Here is a 10,106-nt window from a genome sequence, read left to right as displayed (position 1 = left end):
TTTGAACATTTGTGGTTCTCCGGTAGAATTATTGTCTCTCATACGACAGACCTGGTTTTCATTCATGGCCAATGAAGAGCTGAGTATTATTGTCCAATGTAGAAGTTACAGAATTTAAACTAGGAAGAAGGGTCAATTTTCCCATCATTTCACCCCTTTACATTCAAACACGCTGACTTTCTGAATGACCCGTCCTCATTCAACCAGAAGATGTTGGGGGGGATGTAGGAGTCACTGGGGGAATTCTCTGGGCTCTGTTACGAATCGGGTCAGAGCGGATGTGCATAGTGATCTAGTCTGGCTGTAAAATCTATGAACCAACACCAAATACGGTGTTAAATTAATCCTCAAAATGGCTGTTCCCCCTCCAGACCCCAGCAAAGGGCTCTCCAAGGAAGGGGGCTGGTCAGGAAGGAAAGAAGGAAGATGTCCCCCTCTCTCTGGAGGAATTGGGCTCTGTGCGTTGGACAGGAAGGAGGGAAGGAAATGGCCACACGATGGCGCCAGAAGCTAAGAAATGAAACACAACAGGCTGCTTAAATAAAATAAATAAATTAATTAATGGAGATATCCTATGTCCTAGAACTGGAAGGGACCTTGAAAGGTCATCGAGTCCAGCCCCCTGCCTTCACTAGCAGGACCAAGTACTGATTTTTGCCCCAGATCCCTAAGTGTTCAATCCTCAAGGATTGAACTCACAAGCCTGGGTTTAGCAGGCCAATGCTCAAACCACTGAGCTGTCCCTCCCCCCAATGTGCTTCTGTGCACATTGATTCTGGACAGTGAAGGACCCTGACTCCTGTATCATGAAAAGCCAAAACGCTGTTTCTTTCTACAGCAGGGAAGACCAGGAGAAAAGAGTTGCAATAATTGCTGCCCGGTTACTTGTGAATTCTTTTGTATTATAAAGACAATTGTAACAAAATTGATCTGAACTTGAGCTGCCTGTTATTAAAAGCTGGTTCCCCAGTTCAGTTCCAACGGCTCTGCTAGAAACACCCCCAGGTCCCTGCTCACCCCAGCGGGAGCAAAAGAGAAACCCCCAGTGGGCGCTGCCCTTAGCCCCAGGCTGCTGTCACGGGGGTGGGGGAGGGGACTGATTGTTCGATGCTGAGGAGGGAGCCAGTATAGGCCTCTGGTGTCTGATCCAGCATCTGCCCAGCCCAGTCTGTCCTCTGCCTCCGCTGCTGCCCCCTCCACGCTCTAGAGTCAAACCTGCAGGGCCCCCAGGGGGACAGAGGCTGGGACAGGGCAGCAGCCTGGGTTGGGCTGGGGAGATGCTGGGAGTTCTCGTTCCCCCAGAACTGGCCTGGCTCCCTTCTCACCAGCAAACCAATCAATTCCACCTCCCTCCCCGGAAACATCAGCCTGGAGCTAAGGGCAGCACGGGACGATTCCCTTTAGTTCCCACCGAGGCGTGAGGGAACCCAGGGCGTTTGTGACCTGGGGAACCAACTGTTAATAACAGGCAGTTCAAGTTGAAGCTAAGAGTTTTTAACACTTTTTACAACACTAAATAACCCTTGAATCCTAGTGTCACCATCCATTAAATTCCTTCAGCCTGGTAGTTTCCCAAGTGCAAAACTAAACATCTCTTCAAACACAAGGGAGCGGAGATCAGTCAATGTTCAGAGTCATCCCACATAAAAGAACCATGTTAGAGGTTCATGCTGGCCCCATCCTGTGCCCGTCGCCTTTCCCTCCTCTCCCTTAACAGTTTTGGTATTTTGCATAGAAACTTTCTTCCCTCAAGAGAGACCTGGGAACCAGGGCTGCCAGCCAGACAAACACCTTTAAGAGGAGGCATCCCTCTCCCTGTCAAAAAATGATCTCCCTCCTTCAGTTCAGTGGCAGCCTGAATTATTCCTTATCCCGGCAGAGCCGGAGGATTGAAAACAGCAAAATCAAACCCCTGTGTAGCTCGCAGGAATGAACACAAACACTCCCTGGTTTCTGAGGGGATGTTTAGCTTTACCCTTGGTCAACTACAAGGCCAAAGGGAAAGGAGGTGGTGCCAGATATAGAGTGAAACACGACACATCATAGTTATGCCCATAGTGACTGCAAAATCGTTGCATATATTTCTTATTATCAGCAGTGTATTGTTTTCTCTGGAGTTTAGACCTTGACCAAGAAATTTCGATCTTGATAAAATAATCGACTACCCCTGGTGAAGGCAATGGACTTGACACCCACTGGGGTGTCCCTACACAAGTACAAGTACTAACAACAATGGCTGTCTTTTAGACATAGTTTTTAATCAGGGCAATACATTGATACAAACCCCTGTTAAATCATTTCTCAGCCCGAGTCCTTCACCCACATTCCTTAGGGCATTGGGCCACCATGTGGACGTTTCATTTCCCACCTCAATTTCACACAGAGACACAATTTCCTTTGCACAGATCCATGGACAGCAAAACCTCCCTGTGTCTCTGGTCTGAGCCAGGGCGTTCGATTCCAGTGAACCCTTCTCTCCTGCAATGGTGATGGTCAGACAGAGGGGACGTGGCACCTGCATCTCTGACAGGGAGATATTGGCTCGGCTCTTTCTTTCTGCTGCTGTTGTTAGTCCATGAAACATCAGGGGTGGAATGCAAAGCTGAGTTCATGCACCAACCCCCTGAAATATTTCAGTGCCCCAGAGAAAACCTGCCCCCTGCTATTGGAATGATGGGCTGGAGATTTGAATGGGAAAGGGACTGTCTAAATTGTCACCCTGGGGAATGAACAACAATCTACAGCAATGTCGTTAACACAAACACACTCTCATCTTGCTCCAGCCGGAAGGGAAATGGGCAGGAATTCTCGCTGTTCAGCCAAGGACACACTTACACTGATGCGCAGCCGTGAGTGTGCTGGGGAAGCTGGGGTGAGCAATTTGAAGTGACAATTCATTGACAGCAGAATCATCATGTAGTAAAACAGCTGTATGTCAAGTAGTTGTGGCCGAGTGGTTAAGGCGATGGACTTGAAATCCATTGGGGTCGCCCCGTGCAGGTTCAAATCCTGCCAACTACGGAAGCACTGGACTGTTATCGTTACTGTAGTCTTAGTGCCTGAGCAGCCACAATGCAAACTGGAGCCAGATCTAGTTTCACTCTGTCTACATTTAAAATGCTGCTGTGGCCCTGCTATAGCATTTCGGAGTAGACAGTGACTGGAGGGGTTTTCCCATCCCTGTAATAGCTACCTTGACGGAACAATTCTTCCTTTTATTTAGCACTTTCTAACCAGGGCTTAGGTCACCTTAACTATGTGGTTTGGGGGTGTGGATTTTTCACACCCTGAGAGACGTCGCTGTGCCAGTTAAGTGCCCAGCGTACACCAGCCCTTAGATCCCTCTTAGTATTTCAATGCAGGCACTGAACTGTGAGAGGGAAACATCAGCTCACAAACACAGAGACTGAATTCCCCACATTTAATCTCTCTGCACTTTCCAGAAAGTCACAGAATTCAATTCATTCTTGCTAGGACAGAGAAAAAATAAGTGACACTAAGTTTTTGGCTTGAGTAAATAAAGTTAAGTGTTTAATTAATAGAGTAAATCTATGTCCTGATCCCTCTAAATAACACCATAACGTGAAATAAGAACAGAGACAAATCTTGTCAGTGACGACTAATTTCGCAAATGCTCTTCCCATTATTAATTTCCACACCGCCCCCAGTGGAGGTCTGGGCACCTCCAGTGTCACTGCTCTGCATTTCCCTTCCCCTTAGAATTGTTCTCGGCCATTCCCAAATGTGGAACATTGGGCAGTTCAGAATGTGACTAGTGACCCCGGTTCCTTCCTGCCCCCGCTCTACATTGCTCCACAGCAGCGTCTCCCCCTGCAGAGTCACCCCAGCCCTGCAGTGCAGCCCCCAGGGTTCAGCAGGGCCCCCGGCAAGGACAGTGGGTGCAGCTAACAGCCCGGTGTGCCTGGCGGTGAGGCAGGGGCAGCCCGAGGCTGGAAGCTCTGAGTCAGCTGTAAAGAAGCAACACCCCCCACAAGTACAGAGATTGAATTCCCCAACGTTAACATCATGACACCCTGTAGAAAGCCACACGGGTCCGTTATGTTTTCACAGGGAGATGCAAAAATCAGGTGACACCAATTTGAGTGAATAAAGTTTAGGAGTTTGTTATTAAGCTTGCAAAAATATACCAGAGATCCCTCTACATAACACCTCTCGGTGAAATATGAACAGAGACAAACCTTGTCAGCAAAGGTTAATTTCCCAAACGATCCTCAAAATGTTACTAATTCCCATCTGTTCTCCATAGGAGCTCTGTGCAGTGTAACTGTTCTGAGGCCGCTTCCCATTAAATGCTGTTGTGGGACATTCCCAGACCTGGACATTTACGAACGACAGAATTTAAAGAGCAAACCTGGCTCCCGGCACCAGGAGGGATTTGAGGTTTTTGTCCCTGTCACTTAGTCTTTGTCAATAGTACAGACCCTCCCGGGCCAGCCAGCCAATGAACTTGGGGAAAAGGTTGCAGGAAGCAGAGACCTCAGAAGCAATGAAATAAGAGGCCGTTCATCAGGCAAGGTGACCTAGTATTTAAAGCAATAGTCTGCTCATCTGATGCCGTTCCTGAGCTGCCTGTTATAAAAGCTGGTTCCCCAATTCAGTTCCAACGTCTCTGCTAGAAACATCCCCCGGTCCCTGCTCACCCCAGCAGGAGCAAGACGAGAAACCCACCATGGGCACTGCTCTTAGCTGCAGGCTGCTGTCACAGGGGTGGGGGGAATTGATTGTCTGGTGCTGAGGCGGGAGCCAGTACAGCCTCTGGTGCTCTGCTCCTAGCATCTGCCCAGCCCAGGCTGTCCTCTGCCTCAGCTGCTGCCCCTTCATGCTCTGGAGCAGGGGACTCATCACAATTGTTTTGGTGGCCTCAGAGTGCGGCCACCAACTCTTGCTGGTGGCCACTCTGAGAATTTTCCCAAGCCGGAGCCCCACCACCCTGGGGGTTGAAGCCTGAAGCCAGAGCCCATGGGCTGAAGCCCAGAGCCCGCTGCTGAAGCCCTGTGGCTGGAGCTGGGGAGGGGTGGAGGTGGGAAGGCTAAAGCCCAGAGCCCCGGGGGCTGATGCAAGGGTGGGAGGGGCACTGAAACCCCAAGCCCACTCCTGGAGCCCTGGCAAGCTGGAGCCCAAAGTCTTCCCCCAGAGCCTCTCAGCCCCTGGTAGGTGAGTTGGGAACTCACCAGCTGCCTGCGGAGTTGAAGGTTCCTACCCCATCAAGACCACCCCCAGCCCCACATGCCTGCAGATGTGCTGCCTGGAGCCCCCAGGAGGCTGGGCGGTACATGATGCCGATCCCCTGCTGGTAGCGCCAGCAAACACCCAGGCAGGGCATTCAGGAGCAACAGCTGGACGCTGCAGGGAGGAGCTGCTGCTTCCCCCCCACCTGCATCTCTGCCCAGGAGGCTGTTCTGGCTGCAGGAAAATCCCCTGGAGGCTGAATTTGAGAAATGCTGCTCTAGATTCACAATGCAGGGTCCCAGTGGGGCAGAGGCTGGGGCAGGGCAGCAGCCTGGGTTGGGCTGGGAAGATGCTGGAAGTTCTGGTGCCCAGAGAACTGGCCTGACTCTCTTCTCAGCAACCAACAAGTCAATTCCACGTAGCTGGAGTTGCGTAACTTAGGTCGACTTAACCCCATAGTGTAGACCTGCCCTTGGGCTGTCTACACTTAAAACACAGCTGTAGCACTTCGGAGTAGACAGTCGCTACAATGATTGGCGGGGTTTTCCCATCGCTGTAGTAGCCAGATTGACAGAAGACTTCTTCCATCCACCCAGCACTATCTCTGCCAGGGCTTAGATCAGCTGAACTACACTGGTTAGGAGGGTGGCTTTTCACACCCGGAGAGACGTTGCTACGCCAGTTAAGTGTCCGGAGTACATCAGCCCTTAGATCTCTCTTAGTATTTCAGTGCGTGCAATGAACTGTGAGAGGAAAACATCAATTCACAAACACAGAGATTGAATTCCCCACATTTAATCACTCTGCACTTTCCAGAAAGTCACAACATTCAGTTCATTCTTGCTAGGAGAGAGAAAAATTAAGTGACACTAAGTTTTAGGCTTGAGTAAATAAAGTTATGGGTTTAATTAATATAGTAAAAATTAGGGCTGTCGATTAATCGCAGTTAACTCAAATCTAGGATCATAAATTCAAATCTACGATCATAAGCAAAACCCCCACCCCAGAGTACGCTGGGCAGTGTCCTTCACCTCAGTTTCTCACCTTGCGGTGTGACAGTAAAATCCAATGTTCCTTTAACAGACCCCGTTGCTCTCCTTCCACCGACCCCCACTCCCCTTGGGCAGCAAAGCCCCAGAGGTGGGGGAGGGAGGGGAAGACATCGAGCGATACCTCAGCTTCTGCTGCCGCCCCTCCCTCAACGGGCTCTCGGTTTGCCCTGTTCACTCTGCGTCGCTGCCGCTCCATGGCATTGTCCTTCACCCTGCTGCTGAGAGCTCCTGTGTCGCCACTTCCCCTGCTGCCACCTGCCTGTCTCCTGCAGCCTCTGCACGGCCACGTAGTGGGGGAACCTCGCTGCAAGTGCAGACTGGGCAGCCTCTTTCATTGCAACACGATGGGTGGAGCACGAACCGCCAGCTGGGGGAGACTAACCCCCTGCCCCGCCCCTTCCACCCGAGGCCCCGCCCCTTCTGCAAACCCCACTGGAGCCTAGAGCCTCCCCCCAAACTGCAGCACCCAGCTCCCGCTCCAGGCTAGTGCCCGAGCTCCATCGCGCCCAGCCCCAGAGTGGGCTGCGTAGCCCCAGCCTCCTCAGCCCCGGAGCCCCAGGAGGGCGGGTTACGCAGCCCCGACTCGACCTGCCATTGACTCGTGTGGCTCTGCGCTCCGTCAGCCGGGGCGGGCCAGGCTGCGGACATGACTCGGGCTTGGGCAGCATGGCCGCACTTCCCTGACAAGGCATGAGTCAGGCCAAGAGCTTTGTGAGGTGGGGTGGGGTGGGGGGCTCAGGGGACAGCACAGGGGGTGAGACCATAGTTTGGGTGCCTGTGGCCCCCACAGTTTTAGGGGGGATCCACAGCTCCTGCCCACAAGGATGACAAAGATTAGCAGGCTATTTTTTAAACTACTCGGCCACTTTGTGTGGTGGGCTTGTTGTAACTTAACTGTTTCTAAGGTCTCTGCTGTCTGTAACCTTCTCCCTAGTTCATTGGCTGACTAGGGATGGTGGGGGGATGGTTTGGCTTTTGAAAAAACCTTTCTCTGTGGTATGATAAAGGAGTAAGTGACAGTAGAACCCCCCACATCATTCTTGGTGCAGGGAGCCGGGTTTGCTGTTCAGATTCTGTATTTCACCAATGTCCAGGTCTGGGAATGTCCAACCAGGGCAATTCTAATGGGAAGATGGACGCAGGGCACTTAACCTGCACAGACATCCTATGGAGGTGGGGTGGGAATTAATAATATTTTGAGGATCTTTGGGGAAAAAATGCTTTACTGACAAGGTTTGTCTCTGTTCCTGTTTCACCTTGTAGTGTTGTGTTGAGGAATCACTATTTGTTTTTCGAGTCTATTAATTAAACTCTAAACATTATTTAATCAATTATAAACATTAGTGTGACTTGAATGTCCCCTCTTCTAGCCAGAATGAACTGAACTTTATGACTTTCTGGGAAGGGCAGAGACAGTAAATTGGGGGATTTCAATGGCTGTATTTGTGGGTGGCTGTTTTACACTCACATCTCAGTGCACAGAGTGAAATACTAAGGCAATGTCTGTACTACAGAATTATGTCAACCGAACGTACACAGTTATTACACCGCTTGGGTGCCTGCACACTTGGCTCCTTGTGCTAAACAACCAGTGGGGCCCCTTGATGATCGAGATACAAAAGGAACGCTTAAAGACGATAAAGCCATTGCGGAGAAACTAAATGGATTCTTTACTTCAGTCTTCACGGCTGAGGATGTTAGGGAGATTCCCAAACCTGAGCCGGCTTTTGTAGGTGACAAATCTGAGGAACGGTCACAGATTGAAGTGTCACTAGAGGAGGTCTTGGAATTAATTGATAAACTTAACATTGACAAGTCACTGGGACCAGATGGCATTCACCCAAGAGTTCTGAAAGAACTCAAATGTGAAGTTGCGGAACTATTAACTAAGGTTTGTAACCTGTCCTTTAAATCGGCTTCTGTACCCAATGATTGGAAGTTAGCTAATGTAATGCCAATATTTAAAAAGGACTCTAGAGGTGACCCCGGCAATTACAGACTGGTAAGTCTAATGTCGGTACCAGGCAAATTAGTCGAAACAATAGTTAAGAATAAAATTGTCAGACACATAGAAAAACATAAACTGTTGAGCAATAGTCAACATGGTTTCTGTAAAGGGAAATCGTGTCTTACTAATCTACTAGAGTTCTTTGAAGGGGTCAACAAACATGTGGACAAGGGGGATCCAGTGGACATAGTGTACTTAGATTTCCATAAAGCCTTTGACAAGGTCCCTCACCAAAGGCTCTTAAGTAAAGTAAGTTGTCATGGGATAAAAGGGAAGGTCCTTTCATGGATTGAGAACTGGTTAAAAGACTGGGAACAAAGGGTAGGAATTAATGGTAAATTCTCAGAACAAAGAGGGGTAACTAGTGGTGTTCCCCAAGGGTCAGTCCTCGGACCAATCCTATTCAACTTATTTATAAATGATCTGGAGAAAGGGGTAAACAGTGAGGTGGCAAAGTTTGCAGATGATACTAAACTGCTCAAGATAGTTAAGACCAAAGCAGACTGTGATGAACTTCAAAAAGATCTCACAAAACTAAGTGATTGGGCAACAAAATGGCAAATGAAATTTAATGTGGATAAATGTAAAGTAATGCACATTGGAAAAAATAACCCCAACTATACATACAATATGATGGGGGCCAATTTAGCTACAAGTCAGGAAAAAGATCTTGGAGTCATCGTGGATAGTTCTCTGAAGATGTCCACGCAGTGTGCAGAGGCAGTCAAAAAAGCAAATAGGATGTTAGGGATCATTAAAAAGGGATAGAGAATAAGACTGAGAATATATTATTGTCCTTATATAAATCGATGGTATGCCCACATCTCGAATACTGTGGGTGACAATACTTGGTTAATGAAAACCAGTGCTGTAGGTGAGGCTTGAACTCATAACCTCAGCATAACTCCTCTCAGCACTGCCCTATAAGTACTGTGCGCTAACCAATTGTGCTACTGGAGCACCTGTTAACTGCTGTTGTCCCAGGCCCCTAGGTTGATAAAGGCAAGGAATGACCCCAAAACATTCTCAGTGGAGTTGAGAGCAGGTAGCTACAAGTGTTGGTTCTTGGTGGGGTGGATTCTTCTTAAGGATTCCAGGCACCATTTCACCCTTTTGTTCGTCTCTGTGGAATAACAGAGCTGATTAAGACTCAATGTAGAGTCTTGCTGCAGATCAACAGATCTGAAATCACTGATAACCAGGTCTAAGCATTAGTCCTGCTTTGGGACAGTGTCTCTCATGCAAGAAACTGCCCTGTCTGATGGTTGTGTTTCTCGCTGCTTCACCTGATGTCCACAAGTTTGGTCCTTGTACCTGCAGCTGCCACCCTCTTCCTCTTGCCCACACGGCATTTGAAGAAAGCAGTGTCAGGGCCAGGCTTCATAGTCAGGAATAGGCAGGAGGGAGGAAGAGTCCCAGGCTGGAGCCCAGCACACCTTTCCTCCTCTGGGCACCTAGAGCAGAGGCAGCTGGTGCTGACAGCTGCAAGGGAAGGCTTAAAAGCCACAGAGCACTGAGGGAGGTGTGACAATGCGGTTCTGGCGGGACCCAACTGAGAGTACCAGTTCAGGACAAATTGCTTAAAACAGGGCAGTTACAGCCCTAGGCTGGGGGTTTTCCACCTCTAAGACAAACCAAACCAGCCAGACAAAGAGGACTTTGGTCTCACCCAACTGGCTAACCACAAGTCACACAAGCAATTCCCTTAGACATTCCAGTTTCCCAGTATCACCACCAGTGCCACTCGTTATGGGGACAAATGGTTATGAAAACCAATACCCCAGTAAAAGAAAAAAGTTCTCTCAATCCCAAAGAACCAAGCCCCAGACCCAGGTCAATATACAAATTAGATCTCA

At 49.3% G+C, this 10,106-nt stretch overlaps 1 non-coding gene across 1 annotated transcript; it reads left to right on the top strand.

The window, feature by feature from the left end:
- The first annotated feature begins 2,939 nt into the window (after window positions 1-2,939).
- Window positions 2,940-3,021, top strand: TRNAS-UGA. Its single transcript has one exon. It is a non-coding gene; the product is annotated as a tRNA-Ser (tRNA).
- Window positions 3,022-10,106: the final 7,085 nt, after the last annotated feature.

The sequence above is a fragment of the Terrapene carolina genome, unplaced genomic scaffold, assembly GCF_002925995.2.
Source record: "Terrapene carolina triunguis isolate 2854851 unplaced genomic scaffold, T_m_triunguis-2.0 Scaffold257, whole genome shotgun sequence".
NCBI classification, from domain to species: domain Eukaryota; kingdom Metazoa; phylum Chordata; order Testudines; family Emydidae; genus Terrapene; species Terrapene triunguis.
The sequence above is the reverse complement of the archived record's forward strand: the minus strand, read 5'-3'. Positions and strand labels throughout refer to the sequence as shown.